This window comes from Acinonyx jubatus, chromosome D2 (assembly GCF_027475565.1).
Source record: "Acinonyx jubatus isolate Ajub_Pintada_27869175 chromosome D2, VMU_Ajub_asm_v1.0, whole genome shotgun sequence".
NCBI lineage: Eukaryota > Metazoa > Chordata > Mammalia > Carnivora > Felidae > Acinonyx > Acinonyx jubatus.
In genome coordinates, this window is record NC_069393.1 from 70,889,270 (window position 1) to 70,909,847 (window position 20,578).

At 41.4% G+C, this 20,578-nt stretch overlaps 1 protein-coding gene across 1 annotated transcript in view; it reads left to right on the forward strand.

The window, feature by feature from the left end:
* Positions 1-20,578, forward strand: part of ATRNL1 (attractin like 1) — a 754,994-nt gene that overhangs the window by 668,985 nt on the left and 65,431 nt on the right. The window lies entirely within an intron of this gene.

The window sequence follows — 20,578 nt, forward strand, 5'->3', positions numbered from 1 at the left end:
AAACTAATTGAAATAAAGTGAATATTTGCAGTTTCCTGGAGATACTGTTATATCCTGACTGCAGGAGCTCCAGAGAAAGAGCAACTGTGAATCAGGCAGATGCTTCAGCTTGCCAATTTTTTCTAGCATTTGTCAGAGAAATAATGAAGAATCCATGAGGAAAACATTTCCTTGATTTGTTTATGTAAATCAGGCTAAATTTCTGGGAAGCCTAGATTTTCTGGGAATCTTTGAAGATTACAGCCTAGCTGCTCTTCCTTAAAATCTAGCTATACACACTATTTATTGGCCACTTAAAGAGATCCTTCCGATCATATTGCACAGTGTCCTTTCATTGTTTTCCTCATTATAAGATAAGTACCCTGAAATGGGAGAGTATGGCCGTGTGACAGCTGAGCATAATCAATTGAGACCTACATGCCAAAAAAGGCTGGTTTCAGAGAGATATGCCTTTGTCTGTCTACCTGTTTGCTTGTCTGTGACCTTCCTACAGTACTGTTTGTGCTGTCAGCAGAGAAACTGTTTTGTAAGTCACTGGTGATGCCACAATGAGAGAAAGCTATTGCCAAGCCAAAGATGACCAGGAACCTCGACTTGGATCCCAGAGAAGCAAATATGAGGCAGGAGGGTCTCCGGGAGTATTTTCTATCCTACTAAATCCATCCAAGGTGAATTTGAGGAGTAGGATCAAAAAAACTTTTGTTTAGAGTGAGAAAATGTATACTTTATGACTTTAAGAGCTATGGCCTTTCTCTCATTACCACCCTAGTCCACCCATAAGATACTTCCCCTAACTTACTCAGGTCTGAAATTCTATGAATTAACCTAGTTTCAGGTTGGAGAAAAGGAGGAGTGGGAGGGCCCTTTGAGCCAGAAGAAAAAAACACTTTGTTGCTCCAAAGCTTTTTTTCCGGGTTCTACGCCACTGATTACCCATTAGTAAAGTACACTGGCAACTTTTCGTTTATTCAAAGACTAGTTTCAGAACACCTGTGGACTATTTCACAATATTAATTAATTTTAGTGTTCAGGTAGGAAAAAATGATGTTGAGGATTCTTTAAGAAAGTCTTCAGTAATTCTATTGATCAGTTAAGGATATTAACCCAGATACAAATAACTGCTAGAACAGCTAAAACAAAGGTTCTGAATATGTAGTGGAATTTCCGGAAGCAACAGGTCTGGGAGAACCAAAATGAGAGCACACAAGAATGCCCAAAGGTGGTACCATCGTTCTCCTCTCTCGTATCTTTCCCATCCCCTTATCTCCTATGCAGCTCACCACACCCTTCAACCTGGTGGCAGGTGTGATTGCTTTCTGACAACGTGCTGGAGAAGATCCGTTGCCCTTCTGCCTGTCAGTGACCTCCTCCTCCACATCTTGTCTTTCTTTACTCTATGGCCTCTTAAAATGCAGGGTCCACAGCCAGAGGCGCCTTGTACTTGCTGGGCTGAGTTCTTCCACTTTGAAGATTACCTTCCTGATTGACCTACCCTTCAGCTGAAGTTTCCATTCTCACACTGACCAGTACTAATCGAAGCAGATAGCATTCTCTATTGGCACTCAGGTCCCTGCCTTATTTTAGGTTGCCTTCCATTACTGACTTAAGAAATAAAGATGTTTAGCTTTACAGGTGTTTCTGCAGAGTCCATTTCTCAAGTAGTAGGCACTATTGGAGAAGGAAATTACTGTAATATTAATGCACAAACTTTAGAAATGAAAATTTTGATAATTACTTTCCTGAAGGAGACTACAATTTCCTTGGGCAGACAATAAATAAACATACAAAACTTCCATTTCTACAAAAGATAACAATGAGAGAGAAAAAACACTTCCTAAATGTTATGGAGTGAGTCATATTCCCCTAAATCCGTATGTTGTAGCTCTGACCCCCACAATGTGACTATTTTTAGAGATAGAGCCTTTAAAGAGGTAATTAAGGTTAAATGAGGTCACGGATGGGACCTTAACTGTATAGGACTGGTTTCCTTGTAAGAAGAGGAAGAGACACCCAGAATGTACACACACAGAGGAAAGGCCATACGAGGACACAGCGAGAAGGCAGCTATGTGCAAGCCAAGGAGAGAATCCTCAGGAGAAACCAAATTTGCTGCCACCGTGATCTTGGATTTCTAGTCTCCAGAACCGTGTTCTGTTTTTTAAACTACTCAGTCTGTGATATTTTGTTATGGCAGCCTTGGCAGACTAATACACTAAAAGTTAAATAGAGTCAGAAGAACTTGAGATCTTCAAGTGATGGGCAGGACTTGGGCAGATAATATAGAAGGAGAAGTTCCATCTAAGCCAAAGGACTCATGAGCAAAGAAGAGTCAGACGTTAGAGTGATGTGAAACTGGAGGGTTGCTAAGACAGATGGACAGAGGGCCCTCACTCCCCAGAGGCACTTGAATTTGATCTGGTGGGAATTGGAAAACTATTATGTTGCTGAACAAAGACTGATATTAAAATGAAGGATTTTAAGAAAATTAGCTTTGCTGTAGTTTATACAAACTCAGATGTACACAATTAAGACTAGAAGTTGAAGACCAATTAGGAAAAAATTACAGTAATCCAAGCAAGTAAGGGCCCAGATAGTGGTAGAAAAGGAGAATATCTGGTAAATGTGAAAGTTACTGCAAAATAGGAATTGATAGGACTTGGTGACAAAATTGAATTATGTTGACTAATAAATCATTTATTTTTTTGTACATCTCAGCATTATACATCTCTGCTAGTGAACTCATTAAAGAGATTTTTATGTTAATAGCAAAGTTCTTAACATAAGTCAATTTGAGAACTCTTTTTCAATTGGATAAAGTTGTTGTGATGTTGGAATTACTCTGAAGATCCTAGCAAGCAAGGAATCATTAAATATTATGTAATCTATATAAATCGAACATTCGTACAATTGAAACTTACTATCATTACTCAGTTTGGGGAGGGAGAGGGACTAGATGGTCAGATAGCATCTTGCGGTTAGGTCATCCTGAGGGACAAATGGAGGAACCAGTTCAGGGTCAGTTTTTCTAAGAACAGTCAGGAAAGGGATTTCAAGAGAAATCCCTCTACACCAAGATATTAGTCCTTGAGACAAAAACGTGGAACAAAGGTAAATATCCAAGAATCTAAGGAAATTTCAAACATTCATAAAACAATATTACTACTATGTATTGAGCACCTATTATGTGCTAAGAGTTTTGCATAGTTTGTTTCATTTATAAGCAGTGAGCACTTACTAGGTATTTGTTCAGGGCAAACAAACAGGCAAGGTCCCTGCTCTTATGGAGCTTACGGTTTGGTGTGGGTGACAGACATAAAAAAAAAAACCACACAAATGCATACCTAATTAAAAATTGTGATAATTGGGGGCACCTGGATGGCTCAATCAGTTAAGCGTGCAATTCTTGATTTCAGCTCAGGTCATGATCTCACGGTTTGTGAGATCGAGCCCCGCCTCAATAAATGAACATTATAATAAAATAAATAATTGAACATTAAAAAATTGTGATAATTGCACTGAAGTATATACAGAATGGTATGAGAGAGCATAATAAGGGTTCCTCATTTAGATTTCACAGTCAGAGATGGCCTCCCTGAGTACATGACACTGCAGTGGAAACTTTGCAGGGTGACCAGGAATTAGCCAACGACTGGAAGAAAGAGATTTGGGGCAGGAGTGAGGCCAGTGATTCACAGGAGGCTAGAGGGCTGGCTGTTGGCATTCCAAAGATGTGGCAGCATGAGTTGAGATCTAGTCAAGAGACTTGAGTTCACTGATGGAGAGTTTATCTCAGCTCAAGGCCTCGATAAAACCAACCATTAAAGACCAAGGGCTTGGTTTAGCACAACATTCAAGTCATAGGGACACTGAAAGGCAAAGTAGAAAACCAAAACTGGGTATTTTGGATACAAAGTAAAATGCAATAGATGTTAAGTATAAGCTAGTGAACCACGATGTGTGAGGTCCTCATATTACCCAGCCCAGAACCTACAGGCACAAACTAAACGGAAAGGGCAGTGTGGTTTTTAATGGTCAGAATATCAGGTTTGTAGTCAGGTATGGGTGGATCACTTCCTAGGTATTTTAGCCTGGAAAGACACTTAGCCTTTGTTAGATTTAGTTTTTCATTCTGTAAAACGGGGATAATAGTATTTCTTAGGAATAGTGTAAGGCTCAAAAGAGATAATGTCCATAACATGCTTAATTCAGTGCCTAACAGGCGATACGTACTCTTCCTTCAGATCTCACCAATGCTTTTGCTTTTTTTTTTTTTTTTTGGCTCTTATTTATTTGGTTAAAAGCATGAACATACCTACATACCTAGTAAAATGCATGGAATTTATAACTGACATTTTCTTTGTGACTCAGAAGCTTATCTGAATCTTTTCCACTTTTTTGAAATTTTATATTTTGATTTTAATCCCAGTATAGTTAGCATACAGTGTTATGTTAATTTCAGGTGTACAATACAGTGATTCAAAAATTCCATACACTGCTCAGTGCTCATGATAATTGTACTCTTTAATCCCCGTCACCTATTTCACCCATCCCCCCATCCACTTCACCTCTGGTAACCGTCGGTTTGTTCTTTCTACTTTCGAGTCTGTTCCTTGGTTGGTCTCTCCTTTTTCCCCTTTGTTCACTTGTTTTATTTCTTAAATTCCACATATGAGTGAAATCATACGGTATTTGTATTTCTATAATTGACTGATTTCACTCAGAATTATAGCCTCTAACCCCATCCATGTTGTTGCAAATGACAAAATTTCATTCTTTTTTATGGCGAAATAATGTTCCGTTGTATATGTGCCACATTTTCTTTATCCATTCATCTAACGATGGACAATTGGGTACTTCCATGATTTGGCCATTGTAAATAATGCTGCAATAAACAGGAGGAGCATGTATCCTTTCCAATTAGTGTTTTTGTACTCTTTGGGTAAGTACCTAGTTGTTCAATTACTGCACATGTGCATGTGCAATCACATGGTAGTTCTACTTGTAAATTTTTGAGGAAACTCCATACTGTTTCCTACAGTGGCTACACCAGTTTGCATTCCCATCCCCAGGGCACAAGGGTTCCCTTTTCTCCACATCCTTGCCAACGCTTGTTTCCTGTGTTTTTGATTTTTGCCGTTCTGGCAAGTATGAGGTGATATACCATTGTAGTGTTGATTTGCATTTTCCTGCTGATGAGTGATGAGATATTTTCATGTGTCTGTTGCCATCTGTATGTCTTCTTTAGACAAATGTCTGTTCATGACTTCTGCCCATTGTTAATTGGATTATTTGTTTTTTGGCTATTGATTTTTTATATATTTTGGATACAAGCCCTTTATTGCATATGTCATTTGCAAATATCTTCTCCCATTCGGTAGGTTATCTTTTAGTTTTGCTGGTTATTTCCTTCACTGTGCAGAAGCTTTTTATGTTGATGTAGTACCAATAGTTTATTTTTACTTTTATTTTCCTTGCCTCAGGAGACCTAATTATAAAGATGTTGCTATGGCTGATGTCAGAGAAATTATTGCCTGTGTTCTCTTCTAGGATTTTTATGGTTTCAGGTCTTATATTTAGGTCTTTAATCAATTTCGAGTTTATTTTTGTGTATGGTGTAATAAAATGATCCACTTTTTTTTTTTTTTTGCATGTAGCTGTCCTAGTTTTCCCAACACTGTTTGTTGAAAAGACTGTCTTTTTTTCCCATTGCATATTCTTGCCTCTCATTGAAGATTCATTGACCATATAATCATGGGTTTGTTCCTGGACTTTCTATCCTGTTCTGTTGATCTATATGTCTATGTTTGTGCCAGTACCATACTGCTTTGATTACTACAGCTTTGTAGTATAACTTGAAATCTGGAATTGTGATACCTCCAGTTTTGTTTTTCTTTTTCAAGACTGTATTGGCTATTCGGGATCTTTTGTGGTTCCATATAAACTTTATGATCATTTGTTTTAGTTCTGTGAAAAACACTGTTGGTATTTTGATAAGGATTGCATTAAATCTTTAGATTGCTTTGGGTGGTATGGGCATTTGAACAATATTTGTTCTCACAATCCACGAGCACGGAATATCTTTCCATTTGTTTGTGTCATCTCCAATTTCTATCATCAATGTTTTATAGTCTTCAAAGTACAGGTCTTTCACCCCTTTGATTAAGTTTATTCCTGGGTATTTTATTATTTTTGGTGTGATTGTAAATGGGATTGCTTTCGTATTTCTCTTTCTGTTGCTTCATTATTCATATAGAAACACAATGGATTTCTGTATATTGTGTGTATCCTGTGACCTTACTGAATTCATTTATCAGTTCTAGTAGTTTGTTGGTTGAGTTATTTAGGGTTTTCTATATAGAGTATCATGTCATCTGCAAATAGTGAAAGTTTTAGTTCTTCCTCACCAGTTTGGATGTCTTTTATTGCTTTTTCTTGTCTGGTTGCTGTGGCTAGGACTTCCATTACTATGTTGAATAAAAGTGGTAAGAGTGGACATCCTTGTCTTGTTCCTGATCTTAGAGGGAAAGTTCTCATTTTTTTCCCATTGAGTATGATGTCAGTGGTAGGTTTTTCATACATGGCCTTTATTATGTTGAGGTGTGTTCCCTCTGAACCTATTTTGTTGAGATATTTTATCATGAATGGATGTTGTACTTTGTCAAATGCTTTTTCTGCATCCGTTGAAATGATCATATGGTTTTTATCCTTTCTTATATGGATGTGATGTATCACGATGATTGATTTGCAAATACTGAACCACCCTTGTATCCAGAAATAAATCTCACTTGATCATGGTGAAGATTTTTTTAAGGTATTGTTGGACTTAGTTTACTAATATTTTGTGAGGATTTTTGTGGCTATGTTCATCAAAGCTATTGGCCGATAGTTCTCTTTGTTTGTAGTATCTTTAACTAGTTTTGGTATCAAGGTAATGCATGCTTTATAGAATGAATGTGGAAGTGTTCCTTCCTCTTCTATTTTTTTGGAATGGTTTGAGAAGTATGGGTATTAACCCTTCTTTAAATATTTGGTAGAATTCATCTGGTTCTGGACTTTTGGTGTTGGGAGATGGTTTTCTTGTTTGTTTTTTTGTTTTTGTTTTTGTTTTTTTGTTTTGTTTCTGATTCAATTTCATTGCTAGGAATTGATCTGTTGAAATTTCCTATTTCCCCTGGTTCAGTTTTTTGTTGTATGCTTCTAGGAATTTATCATTCCTTCTGGGGTGTCCCACTTGGTGGTGTATAATTTTTCATAATATTCTCTTATAATCCTTTGTATATCTGTAATATTCATTTACTATTTCTATTTCATTTCTGATTTTGTTTGAATCCTCTCTCCCTTTTTTTCAAGGGGTCTGGCTAAAGGTTTATCAATTTTGTTGACCTTTTCAAAGAAGCAGCACCTGGTTTTATCGATCTGTTCTACTGTTTTGATTTTTGTTATGTTTTGTTTTGTTTTATTTGTTTTTTTGTTTGTTTTTGTAGTTCCTATTTCATTTATTTCTGTTCTAAGTCTTTATTATTTATTTCCTTCTAGTGGCTTGGGGTTTTATTTGTTCTTTTTTTCCTGGTTCCTTTAGATGTAAGGCCAGGTTGTTTAGTTGAGGTGTTTCTTGGGTGTGTGTGTGTGTGCATGCACACACGTGCACTTCTTGAGGTAGAGCTATATTGCTGTAAACTTCCCTCTTAGAATAGTTTTTGCTGCATCCCAAAGATTTTGGACCATTGTGTTTCTCTTTTCATTTACCTCCATGTATTTTTTATTTCTTCTTTGATTTCTTGGTTGACCCATTCATTGTTTAGTAGCATGTTATTTAGCCTCCATGTATTTGTGCTCTTCCTAGGGTTTTTCTTTTGGTTGATTTCTAGCTTCATAGTGTTGCGGCCAGAGAAGATTCATGGTATGGCTCCACTCTTTGAATTTGTTAAGACTTGTTTTGTGGCCTAACATGTAATCTATTCTAGAGAATGTTACATGTACACTTAAAAAGAATGTGTATACTGCTGTTTTAGGATGGATATTCTGAATGTATCTGTTAAATCCATCTGGTCCAGTGTGCATTCAAAGCCACTGTTTCCTTGTTGATTTTCTGGTCGGATGATCTATCCATTGATGTAAGTGTGATGTCAAAATCCCCTACTATTACTATCGATTGCTTCTTTTATGTTTATTATTAACTGCTTTAGGTATTTGAGTGCTTCCATTTTGGGTGAATAAATATTTAAAATTGTTATATCTTCTTGTTGGATTGTCCCTCTTTTGATTATGTAGTGTCCTTCTTTTTCTCTTGTTACAGTCTTTTTTTAAAGTTTATTTATTTATTTAGAGAGCACAAGAGTGAGGGAGGAACAGAGAGAGAGGGAAAGAGAGAAGCCCAAGCAGGCTCCACATTCTCAGCACACAGCTTGATGCAGGGCTCAATCTCAAAAACTGTGAGATCATGACCTGAGCTGAAATAGTTGGACGCGTCAATAGTTGGACGCTTAACTGACTGAGCCACCCAGGTGCCCCATATTGTTACAGTCTTTATTTTAAAGTCTATTTTGTCCAATATAAGTATTGCTACCCTAGCTTTCTCTTCACATCCATTTGCATGATAAATGATTCTCCATACCTTCACATTCAATCTGCATGTGTCTTTAGGTGTGAAATAAGTCTCTTGTAGACAGCATATAAATGAGTCTTTTTTTTTTTTAATCCGTTCTGTCACCCTATGTCTTTTGATTGGAGCATTTGGTCCAATTACATTCAGAGTAATTGCTGATTGATATGTATTTATTGCCATTTTGTTACTTGTTTTGTAGTTTTTCACCATTCCTTTTTTCTCTTGTTCTCTTTTCTCATGATTAGTTGACTTTCTTTAGTGATATACTTGGATTCCTTTTTGTTTATTTTTTGCATATCTACTTCTGGTTTTTGAGTTGTGTTTACCATTCAGTTTGTATATACCGTCTTCTGTATATACCAGTGTATATTAAGTTGATGGTCACTTAAATTTGAGCCCATTCTTTACTCCTCTCCTCCTCTGATTTTAGGTAAATGGTGTTAAAATTTACATCCTTTTATCGTGTGAGTCTCCTGACTGATTTTGACAGATATAATTATTTTTACTGCTTTTGTGTTTCCTACTTTCCTTACTCTCCCTTATGGTCTTTCCATTCCACTTATAGAGTCCCCTTCCTGTGGGGACCGTTTAGTGGTCATGAATTCCTTTAACTTTTGTTTGTCTGGGAAACTCTATCTCTTCTTCTATTCTGAATGATAACCTTGATGTATAGAGTACTGTCTGTAGATTTTTTCCTTTTAGCACTTTGAATAAATCATGCCACTCCTGTCTGGCCTGAAAGTTTCTGATGAAAAATCAGCTAATAGCCTTATGGGGTTTCCTTTGTATATAACTGCTTTCTTTTCTCTTCATGCTTTTAAATTTCTCTCTTTATCACTACTTTTTTCCCTCTTAATTACTATGTGTCTTGGGTGTGGACTTCCTTCAGTTCATTTTGTTGGTAGATCTCTGTGCCTCCTGCACCTGGTTTCTGCTTCATTTTCCAGATTTAGGAAGTTTTCAGCTATTATTTCTTCAAATAAATTTTCCACCCCTTTTCTTTCTCTTCTTCTGGAGTCTCTATAATGCTAATGTTATTACACTTGATAGAGTTGCTGAGTTCCCTAAGTAAATTCTCATGTTGCATAGTTATTTTTTCTCTCACCTGCTCAGCTTGATTACTTTCTGTTATTCTGTCCCCCAGGTCACTAATTTTTTCCTCTGCTTTGTCTGATCTAGTATTTATTCCAGCTAGTGTATTTTTAATTTCATTTATCGTGTTCTTCATCTCTGATTGTTTCTTTTTTATCTCATTGTTAAGGGTCTTGCTGATGCCTCCACTCTTTTCTCAAGTCCAGTGATTATATTTATGACAATTACTTTGAATTCTCTATTAGGCATATTACTTATGTCCATTTCACTTAGGTCTCTTGCTGTAATTTTGTCCTGTTCTTTCACTTGAGACACATTCCTCCATTTCCCCATTTTGTCTAACTCTCTGTGTCTGTTTCTGTGTGTTAGGAAAGACAGCTGTGTCTCCTGCACTTGAAAGTAATGGCCTTGGGGCACCTGGGTGGCTCAGTCCGTTGAGCGTCTGACTTCAGCTCAGGTCACGATCTCACAGTCTGTGAGTTCGAGCCCCGCATCGGGCTCTGTGCTGATGGCTCAGAGCCTGGAGCCTGCTTCGGATTCTGTGTCTCCCTCTCTCTCTGCCCCTCCCCTGCTCATGTTCTGTCTCTCTCTCTGTCAAAAATAAATAAACATTTAAAAAAATTTTAAAAAAAGGAAGTAATGGCCTTACGAAGAAGAGGTCCTGTAGTGCCCTACTGTACTGTACTGTACTGTACTGTCTCCTGTTCATCAGAACTTGGTGCTTCAGGGATGTCTCCTTTGTATGTTGTGTGCACCCTGCTGTTGTGGCTGAGCCACCTTTTCCTTCAGTCCAGTTATCTGCAATGGCTCTCTTTGCCTTTTGTGAGCAGTGTATGGTCCCTGTGATGTTATTGGGCCAGTCTGGAGATGCCTTGGGCTTGAGGCATTTTCCAGAGATGCAGTAGCACCAAACTTCAGGGCACTTTCCTTGTGTGTCCCCTGATAAGCTTTCCTTGGTGGGCAGGGCCTGCAGTCAGAACACTCGTCTCCTCCACCCCACTGGGGCCTGTGACTGACTGGTGTGTGTCATTATCTTTCCCTGTTTCTGGTGCAGGAGTCACTTTGGGGTGGTGCTGGCCACTACAGGGGCTGCTTGCTCACTGCCAGGCTGCCCTGTGTGGGCTCTGGCCAAGAGAGTGTTAGCGAGAGTGGATCTGCTGAAGCACAGCACAGGGCATGGTGCCACAGGAAGCAGGGCTAGCAGGCTTTGTGTGCCCCAGTCCTCGGTGGGAGGGGCACCTGGCCTGAGGCAGGCCGTCTGTCTGGATGGACTGGTGGAAGCATAGCACAGGGAGCAGGGCAGCAGTGCCAGCAAGCAAGTTAGGTCGCAAGTTCCTGCCACCGGTTATGTGTTTACAGGGCAGCACAGGGGACAGAAATGGTGCCTGCCAGTTCCTTTGTTTCCAGAGGAGTTCCCTAGCAATTTCTGTCCCTTTGGTAAATAGTCATCCCTCCCTTATGCCCCAGGCTCCTTTCACACAGCTGCTTCTGTGCTGTATCTTTGGGGGCTGTTTATTGTGCTGTCTCCTTGAGGGCAGGGACTCAAATTCCTCTTGCCCTCCCAGCTCCCTCAGAGCCAACCCTGCTGATTTTTTTTAAATTCCAGGTTTTGAATACCACTGGTTGTACGAACTCACCAAATCAGGCCCTCTGGTTTTCAAAGCCAAATGTTATGAGGATTCAGCCTCCCCATGTGGGCTTATGGATATAGGGGTCTGTTTCTCTCCCCTCTCTGTGCCCCAGTGTCTGTCCCTCCCACAGACAGTCCCACAAGTCCCTTTGCTTGCCAACTGCATCCCCGCCCTTCCTACCCTCTTCCATGTGGCTTCTTCTGTACATGTAGTTGTGGAGTATATTCTGCCGGTCTTCAGGTTGACGTGAGTCTTGTATTCGTGGGATGAGGTTGAGCTTAGGATCCTCCTACTCTGCCATCTTCTTCTTTCCTACTTTTTTCTTGATTTGTAATCATGCTTCATGTTTTTAGGCTCTTAGAAATGAAATCTCCAGACTGGGGAAGGGTCAAGGGATTAGTATGTAAATTCACTCATTTAAAGATACAATTCAGTCTGTGTTCTGTTAAGATTGCATGAATGAATGATTGCTGTATCATTATGGAGATTTGACGGTGATAAGCATAGTTAACTAATTGAAAAGATAGTATACATTAAAAAATAATTTTAAAGCATTTTTTTTGTAATTTGTGTTTTTAAGTGATCAGTAAACTGAATTCTAACCTCTTGCTCTCTGAATATTCTCTTAGCTATAAGCCTACCATGTTTTAATTAGAGAACTGTTCTGACAGTTCCGGGAAAGGAAACATTTTTTTCTGTTTAAAACATTCCTAGCATTTCAGCTAAACAATTTATCTAGAATGATATTCCCTTTAAAAGGAGTAGTAGACAATTAGAAGCGCAGCACTGTAAATTTTCTGCCTTATGGATCCACGCCAAGAACCATACAACTTCTGTGCTTTATAAGCAATTGCAAACTAAAACGAGTAACTGGTATACCGTAGTAGAGCTGCTCTGAGCTGCTATTACCATAGAATATTTTTCCGGCTTTCTTAGAAGCATGAGAACAAAATTGAGAAGAAGGCATCTATCTGACTGAGGCTAGAAATGGTACTTGCATTCTACTTCACTTTAGGCAGAATGGTAGTCATTTCATTTGCTATTAATGTGAATAAAGAGATCACTTCTTTTCAGAATGTAGCCTGAAAAAAAGATCTGTAGCCGATACACATGGCTGGAAAAAGAGCTGCCTGTACAGACCTAGACGTCCCTAAGTCTGGTCAGACCCTAGAAACTGTTCTGGAAATCACGGCGGGAAGCCTGTGAACTTTCTCAAATCAGCAATGTCTGTGGGGAGGTTACTGAAGCCCCCCCCTCCCCCCTCAGCTCTTCCTTCAGAATTTGGGAGTACAGGGTGGACCAATCCAAATAGTCCCTATTTGTACGAACAGTTTTGTCAGGTTTAGGTTAGTGGCAAGGCAGTAAAGTGCACTGGTGTTCGAATAGTTCCCTTACAGTAATACCCGGATGAAGTTATTTTATTTGGACTTTAGGAATAAAAGCATTGTTTGAGAATATTTAAATCCTACCAAATATAAATAGTAAAAAAAAAAAAAATTTACACAGGTAACCTTAAATATTTCAACCAATTACAGCATTACCTGCAAAAGTGCTGTTCGTTCAACCTCTCGGGGACTTAGCACTGATTTTTCCTGGGCAAGTAGATTTTACCATTTTGTTTACTTACTGGAAAGTATTTACTAAAAAGAGGCAAAACCCTAAGTACTGTGCTAGGTCCTAGGTGTGCAGCCAGGAAAATCGACACCCATTCCCATATTTCGGACACTTACAGCTACTCTGAAAGATAGGATTCAAATGGTGCCACAGTATCCTTTCTCCAAGAGAGATCTTTGGAGGAATCCTACCAGATAGAAGTGGAGCTGGTCTGGTAGAAATGGAACAGGGCGAGAAACCCACCCTTCCCTTCCTCCTCACCGCTCTCTTGGCAAACCTCTTTGGGGCTCTGCCGGCCTAGCCTGAAAATCGTTTAACTTGCGGTCAGATGTGCAGAAAAACAGGCAGGGTCTGCTCTGCAGGACACCATCCCCGCTAAATCTACTTCAGATGGTGCTGGCCGGCCTCAACGCACTGGCCACGCACCACAGGCACAAACCATCATTCCCACCAACCAGATGTTCCGCGGTTCGATCTTTGCAATGAGAAACACAACTTATTTATTGCCATGGTTTAGGCAGGAGAAAGTGCCACTAAAGGCTCTTCTCCCAGGAAATAGAGAACTATAAGAAATACACACACACACACACACACACACACTCTCTCTCTCTCTCTCTCTCTCTCTCTCTCTCTCTCTCTCTCATGTTAGCCAAATGCTTTGAACCTGCCAAAGGGGTCTAAACTTGCAGAGTATCAGATAATTAGATCAGTGTGTCTCCAGTTCAGACAGATTAATCTGGGGCAGGGAACTTATACCTTACACGCCATTTTCTTTTCTTTTTTACCGTCCAAGATGTGCTTCATTTATACAGAGAGTAAGAAGGTCCCATTTGACATTATATTATGGCTCTCCAGTTTCTAGATTCTCCGCTCCCTGATGCATAATGTATGTGTTGTGTTAATACCCATTCCGTTTAATACTGGTGCCCCTGTATTGTGTATACATGAGTAGTACAGGTAGCTCCTTGGTACAACAACATGACCTGCACATGTAGAAAAATTTCTCTTCTAATTCCTGAGATATTAATTGTTTGATGGAACGATTGGAAGATTCCAGTGGTAGGGATGGGAGAACATGAAAATGTGGAGTTTTAGGCATAAAAATAATAGAAGGAAGAGAAAAATTATAATAGCTGTCACATATATGTTACTTATTCTGTGCCAGATATCATTATAAAGGCTCATATACATGTGTTCACATACTCACTTCAACATTACAGCAACCCCACGGGATAAGCCCCACACTTACTGCTGAAGTTGTATAGATAGGGAAGCCAAAGTAAAGTACCTTATCCAAGATCACACAGCGTCAGGAACCCAGACTAGCTACCAAGTCAGTGCTCTTAGCACCACACTGCGAAGCCACAATGCAAGGAGGGCCTTCTGCAGGAGGTGTAGGCAGAGGGCACATTTCTTTCAGCAAAAAAGCGGGTGTGAACTCAGTGAGGTTACATAATAGGGCAGAGAGAATTGAGGGGAAAGAAATTAAGGACTTTGAAAGGAATAGAAAACGGGTAACTGCAGAAGACCCTAACTGTGATGACTAGAACTAAGAATAAAATAATAGTTACTTAGCCACTTTATTTTTTTTATTTTTCTTAATGTTTATTTATTTTTGAGAGAGAGAGAGAGAGAGAGAACAAGTGGGGGAAGGACAGAGAGAGAGAGGGAGACACAGAATCCGAAGCAGGCTCCAGGCTCTGAGCTGTCAGCACAGAGCCCCATGCAGGGCTCGAACTCATGAGCTGTGAGATCATGACCTGAGCCAGAAGTTGGATGCTTAACCAACTGAGCCACCCAGGCACCCTTATTTAGCGACTTTAAATCTGTTTCTGGAAATAGATAGTAGATACATTTTAAATGAAAAATAATCACCATGAGGCTTTTTTTGTTTGTTTTTTGAGAGGAATACTAGATGTTCTGGCCCAACTGTGGTTCAAGGGGCTGCAAGGAGAACATTTCCAGACTGAAACCGAGATTGCACACCCTCATGGGCCCGTGTAAGTTGGGGAGCCCAGAAGAGGCTGTGGGTGACGGATAGGAAATGGTCGAAAGAATAGTGTGGAGAAGCCTGAGGTCACAGTGGAGCAACAAAAACTGAATTCAGGAGCCAGAAAACTTCAGACGCTAGAAATCAAAATTCGCCAGATGGTAAAAGGCAACACCAGAGGCGACGCTAACAAGTATCTGCAAATAATTGTCCGACTGCCTCGGACAGGAAGCAGCTTATATGCTGGACCAGGAGCCAAAATTTTTTCGGGATCATCATCTTGCTCCAGTCCTCAAGTAGAGTGCTTTACCTAGGCTGGCTGCCACTACCAGCCCAGGAGGTACATCTGTAGCTCACACTAGAAATCTCTCTTTTGGAAGGACCCAGGGATCTGAGACACAGGCTGGGAACAGGTGGTCTAAGGAGAAAAGTGAGGAACCTCGGGCTCTGACTAGAGAAGACCAGTGATAATTAAAATGGGCGCGGACCTGGAAGGACCCAGAAGCTTGTGATTAATGTGGTAAAATGCCTAGAGGCCAGCTGTGTCCCTGTCACCAGCCTGAGTGGTACTGAATTTTCATCCTAACTATCTTGTGCACTTGAGTGTAGTGACGCCCTTTGTGCTCCCAAGTATTTATTTTGCACAGTAGTGAAAGGCCTGCCTTAGAAGAGATCAGCAAGCACTTAATCACAAGATGAGGGTGTTGTTGGGTTTTTTTCCCCCCGGGGGGGAAACAAAAAGAACAAGTTTTGGATGGGTAGTTATGAGGCCCCTTCCCACTCAGATATTCTCTGAGTATCTGAATCACCTGATGCCCCTCGACTATTAATCAGAGATGCGGGGGCTCCCTACCCGTGTGTTTGTGGGGCTGCCTGGGACTTGTGTCCTCAGGGCCTGTCCTTCTTTTCAGGAGCTTCAGGGTCTCCCTCTACCAAGGGCTTCCTGCGTTTTGCGCTGAGCGTGATGCCTGGCTGGTGCGAGGCTTGGGCTGTCCCATGTCTGAGCACTACCCTGCTCACTTCTCACCTGTGGACGGGAGTATCCTTTTGCCAGGGCCACCACAGGCTCCGATACTGCCTCTCGGCAAATGCACATCCGCCCCAGAGTTCAGGGCTTGGCCCTCGGAGCATGAGCTGTGTCTCAGCTCACACTTCCCCAAGGGTTCTTTTTAATTAGTTTTTTTTTCTAACTTTTATTTATTTTAGAGAGAGAAACAGACAGAGGGAGCAGGGGAGGGGCTGACAGAGAGGGAGACACAGAATCCGAAGCAGGCTCCAGCCTCTGAGCTGTCAGCACGGAGCTTGACGTGGGACTTGAACTCACAGACCATGAGATCATGACCTGAGCCAAAGTTGGATGCTTAACCTACTGAGCCACCCAGGTGTCTCTCCCCAGGCGTCCTTGTCCGTGGACAGCGGGCACAGACATTCGCAGCGCCCTGAAGATTGCGTGGTCTCTGCCTGGGTGCCGATGCCCAGGACTCAGATGCACTGAGGCCAGCACTTAACTCAGTGGCTTTCTCTCCCAAATCTTTCTTTCTTGTGTTCTCTCTGTTTGCCTAACCCAAGTATCCGAGTCATTCTCAACCCCCGTCAACCTCTGCATGTGGTCAAACGGTGGTATTGATCTGGCCCCTGATTCCCTAGACTGTTTCTGTAGTTTACAAAGCCAAGTGCTGGATAACTCTTTGACTCACTCCAGGCTAACTTTCTCATCCATTGTGTCTGTTGTATACATGCGGAAACTGATGATCACACAGCTGAAATATTTTGGCCTCAGCTGAGTGCTAGCTCCCCAGGTGTGTCTGCTGTAAATCCCATCACCTTGCCCTGGCCTTGGGCTACAACTCAGCAGCTTCTCCAGGCCTCCACATAGCCCCCCTGCCTCACTCGTCCCTCTGCCACACCAGGGCTAGATGTGACATCCTCAGACACATGCAGCCTGTCCTCTCACTTACAGGTCTTTGAGGGCTAGCCATTTTTGATGAGGTAGCATTCAAACCTCTCCTCCTAGCAGCCCTCAGTTTCTTCCCAGACTCGTTTTCTAGCTCTCAGGTCCCATCCCCAACCCCACTGGATTGAGACCCGCACAACCAAGGTCCTGGGCACAAACAGAAACTGGGGGATGATACAGGCTCAGCACCTAGCATTCACAAGCAGGTGTTGTCTCTGGGGAAGGGATTTAGGAGGTGGGAAACGTGAGCCACCAAAGGTCTTGAGTAAAAACAGAGCTCAGCAAATACGCACATACACTGTAGTGCTGGCAGGGTGCCCAGACAAGCTGGAGGTGAGGCCAGCCTGGGGATAAAGCTAGCCCTCAGGTTCTCCCCATTCAGACTGGGGCAGTGTTTACAAACTAAATAAGTGGTCTGAAAAACACCGCTCAGGCTCTGATGCCCGCTTCAACTTTCTGGGTTCCCAGCAGGTGTCGTATACCTTCACCCTGATGTGCCTTCAGCCGATAAGGCATTTTGTCACCTGGAAAAATCCTATCACTCCTCAGGGCCATGCATCACTGTCATCTCCTCTGTGAAGCCTTCCAGAGTCCTTCTAGGCAGGGCTAAAACTGCTTGCTGGTTTTGTCACAGAGGGGGAGAGAGAGAGAGAGTTTTGGGGAGAGAGGGGTCTGCACTGGAGTGAGAAGCAGAGTGGGGGATGGAATGGCATCTATCCCCCCACTGGCTGTTGGGTCTTTGCCGCTAATAGCACTAAGCCCTTTGAGTGTTGGCTGGTTTTGTAATTAACCAGATGTCTACAAATACTTCAACCCTTGCCAGATAGAGAGCCATTAATGTTTCCCGCCCCCCAGTGGGCTGCTAGTTATTTCTGGAAGTCCCCAAATGAATGAACCACAGTTACCATGTGACTTCGGTGTTGTTTGAACCCTCTGACTCCAGCTGTCCCTTGTTCCTGTCCCTTGCCCATGAAGTCTTTAAATGCCTTCCAATGTCATGGCCTATCAGGGGAGCAGATGCCCATAGCTGTCCAAGGCTGCAACCTCTTGATAATCCCAAACTCCTACTGAGGCAAAAGACCTGAGCTCAGTTTGTGCAGGTGGTGGTCATGCACCGTCTGGTTCCTGGACGCCTCTCTTCACACCCATTGAAATGTGCAGGCACCCTTTACCCCTCCTGCACACAGACTCACATCCAGCCCACAAGCCCTAGAGGAAAAAGAGGTGCCGTTTCCTTTCTCACTTCTCAGTCCATCTCAGACCCATTCCTTAACAAAACTCTCTTCTAGAAAAACAAAGCTCGCATGCGTACGAGTGAGTTACAACTGTTAGAGGAGTCAGCAGGCCCATTATACCTTTAGGTATAAACCCAACAGAAATGGGTATAAATGAATACCAAAGGACATGAACATGAATGCTCATAGCAGTGTAATTGTAGTAGCTAAATGCTGAGCACAGCCCAAACAGCCACCAACAGGAGCGTGTCGTCTATTCCCACACAGGACTAGTACACAACAGAGGAATAAACTATCTCTACACGCTGCACTGCAGAAGAATCTCCCTTAGGTAAGGTCAAGCGAAAGAAGCCAGCCAGAACAGAGTATCTATTACGTGATTGCATTTACATCAAGTTGCTTTTTTAATGACAACTCATCAGTGGTGATAGTCAGTTTAGTAGTTACCGCTGGAGAGGAGACAGCAGGAAAGAGTCTTCTGGGATTTGGGTATAGAGAGAACTATGACTCTGGAGATGAACGATCCCGCTGGGGCAAGGGTCTCTGCCCTGTTGGGAAATAGCTTGCACCCTTCAGATGTACAAAACAATCTTCTTGTTCCCTTCACTCAGCCTGCGGTGGGGCATTTGAGGTCAGTGTCAGGAAGGACATTTTCCAGTAGCTTGGTGTCCACTCTGTTCGTAGAAAGGAACCTGGTGGTTGATTCTGTAAATAAAATACCAGGAAAAACAATGCGCACTGAGATACGAGCTCTGATAGAGGCAATTCTAGAGCCGAGGCGAAAGGGAACCAGCCGTCATAAACAAGCAAAAGAAAATAGCACTTTCCATCTGGACCTTACCTTTACCTGGCTGTGTTAGCCGTCATCCTTCCAAAACACGTTTGAAACTGTATTTTACCTCATTGCTTTTTATATCAGGCCCAATATTTCTTTTGATAATCCGTGCTATGAAGCACTTACAAACAGAATCCTGGCCTATTTTCAAGGATGGGAGCTATGACACACACCAATTAACTCTAGAAAGGTTCGAATTTAGGATGGTTTTATTTCACAGCACAGAACGTGTCGGCCGTCTCTCTGTAGAGCCAGCAGTCTCCAATGACAGAATCACGTCGCTCCCACAGTGGATCCCCCGGCTGTCGGGAGAGTCTCTGCAAACAGCCGCCACCACAAAAAGCATTAAGCCGCTTCTTCCTGATTATGGCTCTCTCTAAATATCTAATTATCATTGAGAACAAATTGCATGTTGCAGAGATAATATTACGGGGAATCGTTCATCTGTTGGGCTTCTGCTTTTGAATTCCTGAGTCGGTGCGGCAGCTGCTGAAGCAAAAATTTTCGCCACCTGGACACTTGGTTAGGATTTCATATTTAAATGCAAAAACTGCCGAAGAGGGGCTCTATTTGCTGGACTTGGCTTCTTCGGGCCTTTTGTACTTAGATGTGCATCGCATGTTCAGCTTTTCCAGGTTTCCCAGGTAGCTGGGAATATTGAATAATTGAGCATTTAGACAGACCAAAATACAAGGGAGCAGCGGGGATATAGGAATACCAATAAGGTGACAGTGGAATCGGCGTCTCTAATTATTCTTTTTTATCAGTGCACAAAGGTCTGCAGCTTTTTATGACATTTCTCAGTAACTACATGGGATTTTCTTAATAAGTGCTGATCCAAAAGGTACACATTCCCAAAGATTACCTGATAATTACACCTACTGTAATATGCTTAAAGCTAATTAGCATTCAGTCTTCACTTTAGAGAATAGAAATTACCAGGTACTTATCCTATAATTACATCTTTGCGCACTCACTATTGTAATCCATGGCATTAACTATATAATTAAATGATGAACAGTGACTGTATAAGTAGAGAGTACTTATGTAAAATTTGTGCCTTCTCCAAAAAAAAATAATAATAATAAACAGACTCAAAGAATCACGTCTCATTTTAAATTCCATTGTTCTCACAGAGATCGTATAGTATGACAAGAATTAATAATAATATTGTTAGCTCCTTGGAGGTGGGACAGTGGTAATACTGCCCCACTCTCAGGAAGACGTCCTCTGCAGTTCACTTCACCACTAGGGATGAATTGCACCAATCAATTCTCACTGTTTTGTTTGTTTTTTTTTTTCTAGGTTCACATCAAATAACAAGTACTCACAAGTTATCTTACTAAATATGTCCTGTCTCTAAGCTATTAAGTCCAGTAGTTTTGTGTCAAGTGCTTTGTATAAGAATTCTTTTTAAAGAGTAACACTTTGTATCTGATTTTAAATGCTAATACACATTCACTGTAGCAAGTTTTTGGAACATTGAAAAAATACACAGAAGAAAATAGAAATCACTTTACAATACCATATTAATATTAACTTTCTGTTCTTCCAGGCTCTTTTCTAGAGGAATCTTTCCTTCTCCCTCCCTCCCTGTCCCTCCAGGTATAAAATATAAATAA